The 15,776-nt window shown below is 38.5% G+C and overlaps 1 protein-coding gene across 4 annotated transcripts in view; it reads right to left on the bottom strand.

The window, feature by feature from the left end:
* Positions 1–1,394, bottom strand: part of Pals1 (protein associated with LIN7 1, MAGUK p55 family member) — a 97,232-nt gene extending 95,838 nt beyond the window's left edge. For 3 of the 4 annotated variants that reach the window (XM_076850340.2, XM_076850338.2, XM_076850336.2), the window contains exon 1: positions 1,201–1,377. The gene's annotated coding sequence lies outside the window, so the exon portion shown is untranslated. Of the gene's footprint in view, positions 1–1,200 lie in introns of all 4 variants that reach the window. The other variant, XM_076850339.2, reaches the window with a different exon arrangement.
* Between the last annotated feature and the right edge of the window lie 14,382 nt (positions 1,395–15,776).

The following is a 15,776-nucleotide window of genomic DNA, read 5'->3' on the forward strand; positions in this document are numbered from 1 at the left end:
ATAATGCTTTTCATATTTTTACCTATTTCATACATAAAACGCTTACATTTTGATAATTTCAGTATGCCACAATAGTTTAGTCAGGCTTTTAAAACCGTAATATGTTCACAGGAATCTCGTAAAATAAAATAGTAGTTCATATTCAAGAAAGCTTATTTAATAATTTTCATTACCGTCAATATTTACACTTCAAAGACACCAATAACCAACACGTCATTTGTTCCTATGCAGAATTTAATAGGTTATTAACGTCTGGTATAATTCAAAAGGGTAATTAGGGTACGATTATTAAAACATGACATTGCTTTTTTAAAATTAGCAATATCAACACTTTTCATCTTGTAGGTCAAATCAATACTTGAATCAATTTTTGTTATACAGACTTTCTAAATCAAAATTCTTAGACTTGTAAAGGAGAAACGGGACAAACTCACACTATATCGTACTTCATAAAGGGCCTGGAAAAATCTTTCGACCGAAACCCAAATTCCACACGCATTACTGTGTCAATCAACTACACAGAAGATGAGTTATCATTAGGAAGTTACATAATTTACAACAGAGATCGTCTAAAGCGCCTTTCAATGAAAATGGATTACAATTTACAGGCTTCCAAGTCTAATTTACAATCTCAGAGCAAATTATCAGAAAACATTAACGAAATTAGGTTTTCCTTTCAAAGCGGCCACAAGGAAGCAGGAACTGTTTATCTGTTTAAAGAACGCAAGGAGTAGCAGAATACCAGGAGCTGACTCAGTCAGTGGAACGCTGGCTACATTCCGTCTTCTAAAGGAAAGTGTTTCCCCCACCGATTTCCCGACCGGCCAGAAAGGCGTCCCCAGTGTCGCCAACTCCCGGCCCAGGCTCAGCAGGCAGACGACTCAAAGCCGCGCGACCCGCAACTCAGCTGGGGCGGGTTGGAGCCCGCGCCAAGGTGCGTCCCTGGCCAAGGCACAGGGAGCGGGCACCGCGCAGGAAGCGTTCCTTTGAGGGACAAAGGTTGGACTCGCACCCGCCGCAGCTACCTATCCCACTGCCAGGGGCTGCCGGCCGGACAGCCTGGGGGTCCAGCCCCAGCCCGAGCGCGGCGTGTGGGGGAGGGAACGAGGGGACCAGCCCTGCCGCCCCTCCCCCGCCGGGCTCCCGCGGACCTGTTGATTAAGATCGCCACAACCCAGCTGCCACCGGTCCGCCTCTTACCTCCGCGCCACGGCGCCGCCAACCTTCGCGCCCCAGCTGCTCCTAAGCACTGCAAAAGCCACAGCCCTCCGGTGGCCCTCAAAATACCGGATAAAGAATCCAGAAACTCTCGATTCCCCACCTCAGGATCTTTAGTCTCCACCCCCTCCCCACCGCCAGCCTCCTCCGTCGCGGCCGTCGCCGCCAGCAACTCCAACTCGAGTCCGCGCGAGACCGGCCCCCGCGGCCTCCGCGAGACCGCGCACGCGCCCCCGGGACTCTGGCGCAGCGGACGCGCCTATCCCAGTCCCTCCCCGGCGCGCCCCGCCCACTGTCAGGCTGAGAGGCTGGCGCGATTCGCCCAATCCCGAGCCGGCGCGAAGAGAGTGCCCACTCATTGGTCTGCTCTGTAGCTCTGTGCGGTCGGTCGCGCGCACTCGCGCGCCTCTAACTATAAAATGCGAACCGTGTCGCGCTCTCAGCAATTGGGAGGCCGCTTTGGGTTGAACCCTCGGGTAGGTTTTGTGAGGACCTGATATATCTCTGAGCCAGAGTCGGGAGCGACTAACGCTCTACAGCCCTGTGGCGCTGTGGCCCTCTGTCTCTGGATGACAGTCATCTCCCAAGAAAAATCCGATTCCCCTTGAGCCAGCTTCTCACGTCCTGTCAGGCACGTCGCAAAATCTTAACACTTGCTTAAAAAAAAAAAAAAAAAAGAAAAAACAAGACACAAACACCTGGATGTGTATAATGTCCCACGGAAGAATTCCCTGCTTCCACATACGACTACGAAAAGCTATTTAGCTGGGACAGAGTTCTGCAAACCAGAAAGTAAGGATGCCAAGGGCCACAGCTGTTTCACAAAAACTCTCTGGAGTGGATTTAGTTACTTAGGCCAGAGCGTGTCCATGCCGCCCTCTGAATAGGGCGGGACTCGGGAAGGTGCTATGAAAGTGAGTCCGGGGAAAACGGAATTCAGAAAGGACTGAAATGGGGTCTAGGGAGAAATACTGTTCCAGAATATTTGCTGTAGCACTGATTTTGTTGTTGAGATGAGGGCTCACTGTGTGCCCAGGTTGGTCTCAAACTCCTGGGTTCAAGCGATCCTCCCACTTTGTCTCCCTAGTAGCTGAGATCACAGGCACATGCCAGCCTTGGCCAGCTTGCCTCATCACTTCTGAAAGCCTCCGGCTTGCTTCAGCTCTTCTAATATCATAAAGGGTGTTTTGATAGTAAGCAAGAACTCTACAAAGCTTCTTATCCGACTTTGAACAGTTCTAATATTTGCTAATCAAACTTCTATTAAGCCCAAATCTGCCTATTCAGATTAATTCCACATTCCTAAAGGGTCACACCATACGTAGATTATCCTCACTCAAAGTCTTCTGATATTCAGTTATTGTCTTTCCTCATTTCTTCTTGCCGTTTTCTTTATTGTCATTTCCAATGTCCCCAGGTCCTTCCCACACACATTCTTGCCCTTAACTCTCCTATGGACACCTGTGGGTTGTTAGTGGTCTAGTGAGCTATCATTAGTTTAGCAAACTATCATTCCAAGTAGTCAAGATCTTTTGGAGTCCTACCTTTGCTGGATCATTGTATTCAAATCTAAACAGCAATCTATCCAAGTCTTTTTTCAAGTTGTTTATAAATGTCAAATAATACAAAGCCAAGGACAGAATTCTGCTGCAATGCCACTAGAGACCTTAATCCTCTTGCCATCAAATATTCCTCAATAGACTTTTGAGTACAAATGGACAACCAGTTCCAAATTTATTCAACTGAACTGTCTTCTTGATCTATATTCCTCCACAAAGTTGCCATGAGAATTTGAGAACTACAGGTAAATGGTCTCCAGAATTCTTAGAAACTGTTAGCCACATTTGAGCAGGAAAAACAACAATAAAGATTAGTTTATGTAATTTATTTGCTTTTGCCTTTTTGTTTGTTTGTTTGTTTGTTTGTTTGTTTCAGAGAGACAGAGTCTTGCTGAGTTATGTAGGGCCTCACTAAGCTGCTGAGGCTGGCTTTGAACTCCTGATCCTCCTGCCTCAGCCTCCCAAGCTGCTGGGATTATAGTGTCTTAAATACTTAAAGTGTATTAAAAATACATAAAATAACAAGCCAAGAATCTTCCTCCAGTTCCTCAATGAATTTTTCTCCCTCTGATTTACAGTTTCTCAACCTTGGCTCTATTTACATTTAGGCTAGATTATTCATCTTGTGGGAGTTGTCCTGTGTATTGTAAAATGATTCGCAGCATTCTGACCTCTAGATGCCAGTTGTATATCCTTTCCCATTGTAACAATCAAAGATGTTTCCAGACATTGCCAAAGGTCTCCTGGGGATCAGAATCACTTCCTGTTAGTAATGGATCACTAATCTAACTGTTGTAAAAATGATCTCTTTAAATAATATCTCTTCATCATACCTTCCAATATCCTGGTCTAGGGCTTTTTCCAAATCACCTCCATTCAAATGAATCCCAGGTATCTACTCTTGCTAACCCAGTCACTTAAATTCCCAAGTTATAGGATCTCAATCTAAAAAAAATGACGATCACTTATTAGTGTGAAATAGCAGAGCTACTAATTATGGAAATTCCTTTATATAGTGCCATAAAATATTATTTTACCTCTTAAAGATATTTTCATTTTAAAAGATGAATGAAAAATTTACTCTTTGGTGAAAAGCCATGCCAGAATACCCAAATCAAACTGGTCTTGTATGGAAAAAAAATGAAGCTGGAAGAGTAGAAAGTATAGAAATTGGAGGCAAGCTGATTGGATTGCAGTTTCAGCTTTGTTGCTAAATAGTTCTTTGATTTGGATATGTGACAATCTTCTTGGGCCTCAATTTTCTCATCTGTGACATAAGATAGTTTTTATTTTGTTTCTGGTTTTAAGATTCTGGCATCCTCTGTATTTGAACTATAACATGAATAGCATAAGAGGTTAAGAGAATATAATATTCATCCACAAATAGAATGAAATGGGTAATCAGTTGTTTTGAAACCTTCTGTCTGAAGAGTTGTTTATCCTTGTCACACAGCAATTGACCTGCTGAGTCACCCTAGCAAGTTTGTAACTAAGTATTATGGGTGAGTAATGAAATCTGAACTGTAAAATCAAGTGAATGGAGGAGAATAACCTTAGTATTAAAAAACAAACAAACTTTCTTCCTTCTGGGCAATTGCTTACCTGTCATCTGCCAATATCCCTTATTAGATATTTATGTAGTAAAATGTCATGCTGTTTTATTTCATTAAAAATTTTGAGGAACATATTAAGATTTCATTTCAGTCGTTTGTAACAGGTCTGAAATCTCAGTTTTCAAATTCTACCATTCACCATTATGGGTGAAATCTTTAAGTTATTATATATTTTCTTTGTGCTAGTAAAAGCCAGGTTATCATAAATGAATTCATAGCCAAATCACTTATAATTGTATGAACCAGATGATCAGGGATAATATGGATTAAAGGCAGAGTATTCACTGCTTCAGATATAAGAGAAGTTATGAAACAAATAGATATTTTGTAACAAAAAATTACAAAAAGGAAATCATAAGCTTTTCTAATTTGATTGGATTTAGTTAGTATTGTTAGTTTGATATTTTATAATAGTATCTAATCTTTTAATAGATCTAGCTAAAAATATTACATCCCTAAGCTAAGAACATTACATAGTTAATATTACATGGAATATAATATTACAGTGGAAAGTACCACTGTCTACAGTTAGCATTAGTATAATTTAGTACAGGTATTATTCAACTGAATTGACTTAAACACATGTTCACTCATTAGTGAAAAATATGCTGGTTTTTTGTTACTAGGAATTGAACCCAGGGGCATTCAACCAGTGAGTTAGAAGCCCAGTTCTTTTTATTTTTTGAGATGGGATCTTGCTAAGTTCTGAGGGTCTTGATAAATTGTTGAGGCTGGCAATAAACTTGCTATCCTCCTGTCTCAACCTCCTGAGTCACAGGAAGTACAGGTATGAGCCACTATATCCAGCTATACTGAGCGCTTCTTTGTGCTATTATGCTGTAGGAATTGAAACACATGACAAGGGACAAGACAAATAAAATACAAGGGAAAGTATGACAAATGAAAATCAGGTGTTTTGTGGCTTCAAAGAAAGATAAGGTCTTATATCAAGAGGAACTTTCCTAGCTAATTGGGAGGGGGTAGTTAGAAACAAAGAATAAACCGCAGTGAAAGACCTAGGGTAAGAAGAAAACCAAAACTTTAATACATGGCTTTAAAAAAAAAATAGACATGGGGCAGGGCAAGTTGGGAAGGTGTTGGTCAAAGGATAGAAAATTTCAGTTAAATAGTAAGAATAAATTAAAGTAGTAAAGAAGGAATAAACTAAAGACACAACATGGTGACTATTGTACAGTATACTTGAAAATCTCTGAGAGTAGAATTTATTAGTCAATTTAAATTTTTTTTAAAATTTAAATTTTAAATAAAGACAAACCTTTTTCTAAATTTGAATGGCACACTAAGATACAGCTCAATGATAGAGTGCTTGCCTAGCAGGCACAAGACAGTGCATTCAATTCCCACTCCCCCCCCCAAAAAAATCTAAATTTGAATGACAAGTACACATAGAAAAGATATTTGGACTTCTTATGAAAAAATAGAAGTCAGCCTGGGGATATAGCTCAGTTGGTAGAATGCTTGCCTCACATGCACAAGGCTAAGTTCAATCCCCAGCACCAAGATAAATAAATAAAAATAAAAGTCAATAATAACCTCAGGGCAGTATATTTAATACTTAGGATGTCATTCACTTATCACAAAAGTTATTTGTATGTTTCTGAGAGGTCCTTTTTCAGACTGGGAATATTTAGATATATAAAACATCATTCATAAGAATTTTTATCTGGGAGAGAAGAGGTAGGTAAATTTGGAACTCTGAAAATTTTCAAATGAAGAAAAGATCAAGACTAAATGTCAAATAAAGAAGAAATTAAAGTTCATTTTTGGAAAGGACTGAAAAATTTCTTGTATTTTTCTCTCACCAAGCTCCCAATCAAATTTCAATTTTATTTGTATGGGAAAAAAGTCTCGGGGCTGGGGATGTGGGTCAAGGGGTAGCGCACTCCCCTGGCATGTGTGGGGCCCGGGTTGGATCCTCAGCACCACATACAAACAAAGATGTTGTGTCCGCTGAAAACTAAAAAATATTTTTAAAAAATTCTCTCTCTCTCTCTCTCTCTCTCTCTCTCTCTTAAAAAAAAAAAAGTCTCACTTCTGCTTTAATTCATATTCATAGATGAAAACTTATAAATGAGTCTGAGGGTATCTGGCCTGACTGCCAAAGAATGGACTGTAATGCCTTCAGTTCCTTCCTGAACCCACTATGATTGAAATTTTTTTTTTTAAAGAGAGAGTGAGAGAGAGAGAATTTTTTAATATTTATTTTTTAGTTATCGGCGGACACAACATCTTTGTTTGTATGTGGTGCTGAGGATCGAACCCAGGCCCACGCATGCCAGGCAAGCGCGCTACCTCTTGAGCCACATCCCCAGCCCATGATTGAAATTTAACTCTGCTAATTCTTCAAAACAGCTTTTGTGGTAAGTGCAGTGATGTGTACCTGTAGTTCCAGCTATACTGGAAGCTAAGACAAGAGGTTTACTTGATTCCAGAAGTTCAAGATCAGCTTGGCAACATAGTGAGACCCTCATCTTAAAACAAACAAAAATCGGCTTTGTTGGGCTGGGGGGTGTGAAAGAGAGCTTTTTCTATTTGTATGAAGCCCTAGGTTTTCCATCCCCAGCACTGCATAAAACAAACAACAAAAAAGATCACGGATTTTAGCCACTTTGGTAAATGCAAAGTTTAATTTGACGTGAACTGTCAGGAGTATCTGATACAGTTGATTTTTTTCCATTTTCTTCTCTGAAAACACTCTGAAAAAACTTGTGTTTCTCCTACCTCACTAGAAGTTCCTTCTCAGTCTCCTATGCTAGTTATTCTTCATCTCCTTGAATGCTGAAAATTTGAGGTGTCCCAGAGCTGTACCATTAAATAATTTACTACTGGCTGCCTGGGTTTGAATCCCACTCTTTAGCTATCTAATCAGAATAAAGTCACAAAATTTCTCAGAGATTCAGTTTCCTCACTTGTAAAATGAAAATAATAAAAGTACTATTCTATTATAAAAGTGAATTTATATGTGAAAATGGATTAAAAGGAGCTGGATGTGGTGGTGCATGCCTGTCATCCCAGCAACCGGGGAATCGGAGGCAGTATTGCAAGTTCAAGGCCAACTTCAGCAACTTTGAAATACCCTTGGCAACTTAGTGAGACCCTGTCTCAAAATAAAAAGGGACTGGGGATATAGCTCAGTGACAGAGTCCCACTGGGTTTAATCCCCAGTACCACAAGAAAAAAAAAGTAATTAAAATGAAGTGATTAGAACAAAGCCCAGCAGAACGTGCATTAGCCATTTTTATCATGCTATTTTATTCTTTTGTGTGTTTCAGTCTGTGTGTGGTGCTGTGGATTGACCCTACGCCCTTGCACATGCTGGGCATGTGCCCCACCTTTAAGCTATATTCCCAGCCCTATCATTGTTATTTATCACTTACTCTCTTGGTGATTTCACCTTGTCTCATAGCATCAAATTCCATGTATACACTGTTAACTCCAAATTTATCTCTAGTCTGAACTTCTGCCCAAACTCCAGAATCATGTATTCAATTGTCAGCTCAAAGTCTCCATTCAAATTTCTAATAAGCACTGCAAATTTAACTGTTAGAACTATCGGTTTTTGTCCCGTTTCCAAATGATCAGGCATTCTTTCACACTGCGCAAATTCATCAGGAAATCTTTCATGTCTACCCTCAAAATATATCCAGATTTCAACCACTTCTCCCTAACACCAGTGCTACCACTCTACTTCAAGCCATAATCATCTTTTGGCTGGATTACTGCAATAACTTCCTTTCCAGTTCAACATAGCAGCCCCAGTGATCTCCCCAACCTCAGCTCTTCCTACTCTTTTCTTATTTCACATCAAACATACAGCCATCTTTTTTGTTCCTCTTATGTTCCAGTAGCTTCTGCCTCAAAGCCTTTGAATTTGCTGTTTCTTATATTTGAAATGTCTGGTCTCCAAATGGCTACTCCTTCTCTTCCATTAGGTCTCATTTCAAATATTGTCAATGAGGCCTGTCTTGCTCTAGATAAACAGCAATATCTCCCACACCCACATCCAGCACTCCCATACACCCCTATCCAACTTTATTTTTAATTGTTCTTATTCACCATCTGAATACTATAGTTTATTATTTATCTCCCCAAACTAGAACGCAAGCTCCATAAAGTCATGAACTTTGTCTATTTTTTAAATTTATTTTTTAGTTTTAGGTAGATACAATATTTTTATTTTTATGTGGTGCTGAGGATTAAACCCAGTGCCCCATGCATGCTAGGTGAGCACTCTACCACTGAGCCACAACACCAGCCCCAAGCTTTTGTCTATTTTATTCAAAAACTATTTATTTTTAGATTCCTCAGCATCTAGGATAGAACCTGATATGTAGATGGTAATCAAATATTTGTTGAATGAGTGAGTGAAATGGAACATAAGTATGTAAAATAGGAATAATGAAAGGTCAAAGATAAGCTTCAATGGAAAAATATACCCTGTTCATGGATAGGCAGAACTAACATCATCAAAATGGCGATATTACCAAAAGTTCTCTATAGGTTCAATGCAATGCCAATCAAAATCCTAACAGCATTTCTTGTAGAAATAGATAAAGCAATCATGAAAGTCATATGGAAAAATAAAAGACCCAGAATAGCAAAAGCAATTCTAAGCAGGAAGTGTGAATCAGGAGGTATAGCGATACCAAATTTCAAACTGTACTACAGAGCAATAGTAACAAAAACAGCATGGTACTGGTACCAAAACAGGCGGGTGGACCAATGGTACAAAATAGAGGACACAGAAACCAATCCACAAAATTACAACTATCTTATATTCGATAAAGGGGCTAAAAGCATGCAATGGAGGAAGGATAGCATCTTCAACAAATGGTGCTGGGAAAACTGGAATTCCATATGCAACAAAATGAATCTGAGTCCCTTTCTCTCACCATGCACAAAAGTTAACTCAAAATGGATCAAGGAGCTTGATATCAAACCAGAGACTCTGCGTCTGATAGAAGAAAAAGTTGGTTCCCATCTACATATTGTGATGTTGGGCTCCAAATTCCTTAATATTCACCCAAAGCACAAGAGTTAAAAACAAGAATCAACAAATGGGATTTACTCAAACTAAAAAGTTTTTTCTCAGCAAGAGAAACAATAAGAGAGATAAATAGGGAGCCTACATCCTGGGAACAAATCTTTACTCCTCACACTTCAGATAGAGCCCTAATATCCAGAGTATACAAAGAACTCAAAAAATTAAACAATAAGAAAACAAATAACCCAATGAACAAATAGGCCAAGGACCTGAACAGACACTTCTCAGAGGAGGATACACAATCAATCAACAAGTACATGAAAAAATGCTCACCCTCTCTAGCAGTCAGAGAAATGCAAATCAAAACCACCCTAAGATACCATCTCACTCCAGTAAGATTGGCAGCCATTATGAAGTCAAACAACAACAAGTGCTGGCGAGGATGTGGGGAAAAGGGTACACTTGTACATTGCTGGTGGGACTGCAAATTGGTGCGGCCAATTTGGAAAGCAGTATGGAGATTTCTTGGAAAGCTGGGAATGGAACCACCATTTGAAACAGCTATTGCCCTTCTTGGACTATTCCCTGAAGACCTTAAAAGAGCATACTATAGGGATACTGCCACATCGATGTTCATAGCAGCACAATTCACAATAGCTAGACTGTGGAACCAACTTATATGCCCTTCAATAGATGAATGGATTAAAAAATGTGACATTTATACACAATGGAGTATTACTCAGCACTAAAAAATGACAAAATCATGGAATTTGCAGGGAAATGGATGGCATTAGAGCAGATTATGCTAAGTGAAGCTAGCCAATCCCTAAAAAACAAATGCCAAATGTCTTCTTTGATATAAGGAGAGCAACTAAAAACAGAGCAGGGAGGAAGAGCATGAGAAAAAGATTAACATTAAACAGAGACGAGAGGTGGGAGGGAAAGGGAGAGAGAAGGGAAATTGCATGGAAATGGAAGGAACCTCATTGTTATACAAAATTACATATAAGAGGATGTGAGGGGAAAGGGAAAAAAATCAAGGGAGAGAAATGAATTACAGTAGATGGGGTAGAGAGAAAAGATGAGAGGGGAGGGGAGGGGGGATAGTAGAGGATAGGAAAGATAGCAGAATACAACAGTCACTAGTATGGCAATATGTAAAAACGTGGATGTGTAACCGATGTGATTCTGCAATCTGTATAAGGGGTAAAAATGGGAGTTCATAACCCACTTGAATCAAATGTATGAAATATGATATGTCAAGAGCTTTGTAATGTTTTGAACAACCAATTAAAAAATGATAAAAAAAGGTAAGCTTCAGTTTTGTCAAATATTTGACCTATGACTACCTCATTTTAAGAAAATTTTCAACATAAGGATTATTGTTGTTGTCCCCTGGCCCCTTTCTACCATCCGAATACTAACCAGTTGTAGACCTTCTTATCTTCTGAGGTCAAACAAGATTGGGTGCATTCAGGGTGATATGAATGAAGACTGTACTTTGCTTCCATGTGACAGGAGGGAGATGGAAGAAACATTGGCCAATGCAAACAGAAAACTATTGTCCTTTACAAATTCTTTCCTATGATTCATGGGTCATCCCAGCTACTATGACAATTCCTCATCTAATTGATACTGCTGAGAATTAGAAAGCAAAATGTCTCCTGAAGGGCTGGGGTTGTGGCTCAGTGGTAGAGAGCTTGCCTAGCACATATAAGGCACTGGGTTTGACCCTCAGCACCACATAAAAAATACTAAATAAAGGTATTGTATCCATCTATAACTTAAAAAAATGTTTAAAAATGTCCCCTCAAAAGACAAAATAGATATGACTAATTACTTGCACTTAACTTTTACTTCTGAACTTATTCAAGTTTCTGACACTTAACAGATTACAAAAGCCTTATGTGAGAACCTTTAATGGCCGTGTCTGTTTGGAGCATACACACCTGTGTCTTGAGACTGGGGGATGTCAACCACAGGATGGGAATTTCAGATTACAGATTAGGTATAGGAAGTACTTCTAACTAGGAACTTCTAAGAACTGTCAGTGGAAGCAGATATATAAGACCTTGCAAGTCTCTTACAGAAAAGTCCTAACCTTCCCATGTGGTAGATTCCAATAGAATTGGAAAAGATAGACCTTGGCCCCCAACCAGGTTTTTAAAAGTATATTGGTGGAGTGAGAGATCTGGAACGCAAAGTAGATCCCTTTAGAGCCATTGAGGGAAAAGGATACTGGTTTCTTCTTTTTTTCCAGAGTAATTTTTAGAAGAATGTTTCAAACCATATTTGGAAATATAAACTGTTCTAAATCAAGTAAATGTAAACAAAATGTAGCTTGTTCCAGGGTCTGATTAACCAAGTACTTATTAAAAGCCTTCAGGCTTCAGGGCCTCTGGGTTACATTTCAGGCAATTGTAAGAAGGCAGAACAGCAAACAAGTCTCTCAAGCCTTGTAATCTCAGTTCAGAGCACTGATGAGCTGAGAACGACTTGGTGCCAGGAATAAAAATGAACCAATGATTTTCCTTTTAAATTTAGAATGAATATGGGAGATGAACATACCTAGGACCTTAGTAAAATATGTGAATTTGCTATAATGAAGAAATGCAGTGGATTAAAGGGCATCCAAAATTTCAGTTAGCATCATTTCATAAAACATTTGGAAATTCTCATATAAAATTTATCCAGAAGGACAAGCTCTTTTAATATTAGAATTAGGGATAAATGAGGTTTTGTTACAAAATTATATATATGATATATAAATAATACAATATATAATAAATAATAATATAATATAGTATATAAATATATAGCATATATAATATATATTATATGTATATGTGTGTGTGTGTATATATATATATATACACACACATACACACACACACATACACACACACACACAAATGTGAGCTCTTCATTTCTGTCAGGAAACCAGAAGCAATTTAATTAGGTGGCTCTGCCTTGGGGTTTCTACTGAGGTTACAGTTGGGATGCCAGCTGAAACTGCAGTCATCTGCAGTTCCATCATGACTTGGGACTGAAGGGTCAGCTTCTAGGGAGGCTCACTCACATGGCGGTTAGCTTAGGGCTATAATTCCTGTCATTTGGCCCTCTCTATAGGATATGACAGCTGGCTTCCCCCAGAGCAAAGGATCCAAGAGTGATCCAGACAGAAGCCATAGGGTTGTTATTTTGTTGTTGTTGTGTGTGTGTTTACGATTTCGTCTCCAAAGTTACACACATACACCGGGGCCACTTTATTGGTTAGAAGCAAATCACTGAATCTAGTCCACAGTCAAGAAAAGGCAAGTAGGCTCCCCCTATTGCAGTGAGGAATGTCAAGTATTTGTGGACATATTTTTTGTTTTGTTGCTGTTCGTTTTGTCTTGCTTTTGTAGTCGTGAGGATCCAACTCAGGGCTTTACAAATCTAAGGTAGGTGAGTGATAGCCTTAGATTTGAGCTACATCCCAACCCTGAGGATTATTTTTATCTGTGACTTCAGAGCTTTTTACTGCTCTCTAAGGACCACTAGAATTGGGTAGATAAAATCAAATAATGCCTAAACCATTATCACAATCTATTATCTGTGCCCACATTCGTGGGTAATAAAAGCTGTATTATCTGCTTTCTTCCCAAACCCTCCCATCCTCATCTAATTTGCCCACTTCGGTTCTTGCAGAAAATCCTTACCCTTTCCTTTCTTATGGGTACTAAAGAAAATTCCAAACTCCCATAGCAGGGTTACTTTTCATCCATAGCTAAATATTTTTGATGTGGGACTCTGTCAAAAGATGCCAAAATTTCAAATAAGTTCAAACTTCTATACAGTTGCCCATGTCTTCAAATTTAGTCCTCAGAAAATTTTAATACATTTCTGTGGCATGAGTCTCCCTTTCAGAAGTTTTGTTGCTTTTCCTCTCAGGGAGCCATAGAGACTCTGCACTCCAAATTCTCAATTTGCTTGATGTGTTTGAAGTTATGTCTAAGGCTTCCCGCAAATAAATGGGGATAATGAGATTCCTTGTTGTTCATTTGTTTTTGAGATAGGGTCTCACGATGTTGCCTATAGTGTGTGCTACTGTACCCAGGGAATGGTGATGTTCTTATACCAGTTCAACACATGAATACACACATACACACACACACGTTAAAAAAACTGATCTATAAGATAGCTCCTATAGTACTTCACTACAAGTCTATTAGGAATTGTATTCCAAGTTAAAATCCCACACTGGGATTTGATTGACAGCAGTGTATACTCATGCTGTCTATTCAGCCATAAAATGTAGGACACCCCTGCATCCCTGCTACCATGCAGTGCTGGCAACAGCATTTCTAATAGTGGGGAAAATAAGCACCGTCTCTGCGGCACAGGCTCCTGTATCAGTAGTGGTGACCAAAGAAGAGTGCACTACTAATGTCTTAGACTGTTTATATCCTAGGGCTCTTCTAACTCAAGTACTTTACATTTAAGGAGTGATTTCATATCTAAATCATGAAGATCTACTTCCTGGGAAGGTAACACTTTTCATTCATATGTAACAGCCATGTAATTGGCTTATTAGTCTTTAGCTAAATTTTTCTACAATACTGACATTATCCAGACCAGTCTATCTAATTTAATAGCTAGATACATGCAACATTAATAGCTGGTGTTTGTATGTATCACTCATTTGTACATTCATATGAAAAAATCTGCATTTTATTAAAAGATTTCCAAAATATTGCTCAAACTTTTGTTTTTAAGTAGAATAAGTAATGAATATATTTCCCTTATAGTAAGTGTTGTCTTAGGAATCATATTTTAAAGCTATAATTGTCTATGTTGGGCAGCACAGGTATTGAGCACAGTTAGTGCTGTTCTAAGAAATCAATGTTACTCCATGAATTATTTTTATAATAGGTTGATTTGAGAAATATAAGTATAAAAGGAGTACTAGGAGCTGTAGCTGTAGCTCCATGGCAGAGTGCTTGCCTAGCACATGAGGGGCACTAGGTTAGATCCTTAGCACTACAGAAAAATAAATAAAGATATTATGTCTATCTACAACTTAAAAAAAAATTCAAAAAAAAGGAGTACTAGTACAAGATTTTAAAAGCTTAGGTAAATTTAAATGGAGAATGTAATGAAACTTTCTTATGCATTGTTAAAAAGAATAATGAATATTGTAGAAAGTTATGGGATATTTACAAATTTTCTTTGAACACAAAACCTATGTTAAGAAAAAAATTCAGTATATTATTAAGAACAAGCAGTTTTGTGTGTTATTTTTTAAACCTAATAAAAACTATTTGTCAGTTTTCTGTTATTGTGACAAAATATATGAGAAAAGTGAATTTAATAAAAGGTTTTGGCTTATAGTTTCAGAGGTTTCAATCCATGTTTGCTTGGACCTGTTGCTTTGGACCTGTGATGACAATATATCTTGGTGGGAGCACATGGCAGAGGAGAATGCTCACCTCCTGGTGGCCAGGAAGCAAAGACAGAGAGAGGGAGGGGCAGAAGTGACCAGGGTCTCAATGTCCCTTTCAAGGGTACTCCTCCAGGAAATTTACTTCCCATTAGGCCTCACATCCTACAGGTTATACTACCTCCTAATAGCATCACAGGCAACTTTCATGATCCAAATTATAGAACTTAAAGGTCCAGTCTATGAATATACGGTATTGTCTTTTAAATGACTTATTGAGGTATAAATTAAATACAATTAAAATCACCCATTTTAAAGTATTTAGTTTAATAAATGTATACACCAGTGTAACCACTACACCAAATAAGAGAATGTTTCCATATCCTTAAAAAGTTCCCCTAAAATACTTTGCAGTCATTACCTTCTACCTCCCTCCCCCTGCAGTCACTGATTTATCTTTATAAGTCAGTTTTTTGTTCTAAATCTTCATGCAAATCATATAGTATACCCTTTTGGTATCTAGCTTTTCTTTCACTCAACATGTTTCTAAAATGTACTCATGTGTTGTAGCATTTATTAGCAATCTGTGGCTAAGGAGTATCACTGTATGAACATACCACAATTTGCTTAATTACTTATCTGTTGATGGCCATTTGGATTGCTTCCAGTTTTTTGCTATTATAAAACTCCTATGACCATTTCTGTGTGAATCTTGTTATACATATGTTTTCATTTTTCTTGAGTAAATACTTAGAGGTAGAATTGTTTGGTCATATGTTAAGAATGTCTCAACTTTCTACAAGGGATCTACCATCTCCAAATTAGAACTGTTGGTTTATGTATGTTCCTAATTTTAAAATGTCCCCAATGATAGTGTCTTGTTTTTTTGGAAAGTATTTTCACTCCTGATTATGGAGATGGGAAAGACACTTCTTCCACCTTTGGCAAAGCAGCAAAAG

This window comes from Callospermophilus lateralis, chromosome 3 (assembly GCF_048772815.1).
Source record: "Callospermophilus lateralis isolate mCalLat2 chromosome 3, mCalLat2.hap1, whole genome shotgun sequence".
NCBI classification, from domain to species: Eukaryota; Metazoa; Chordata; class Mammalia; order Rodentia; family Sciuridae; genus Callospermophilus; species Callospermophilus lateralis.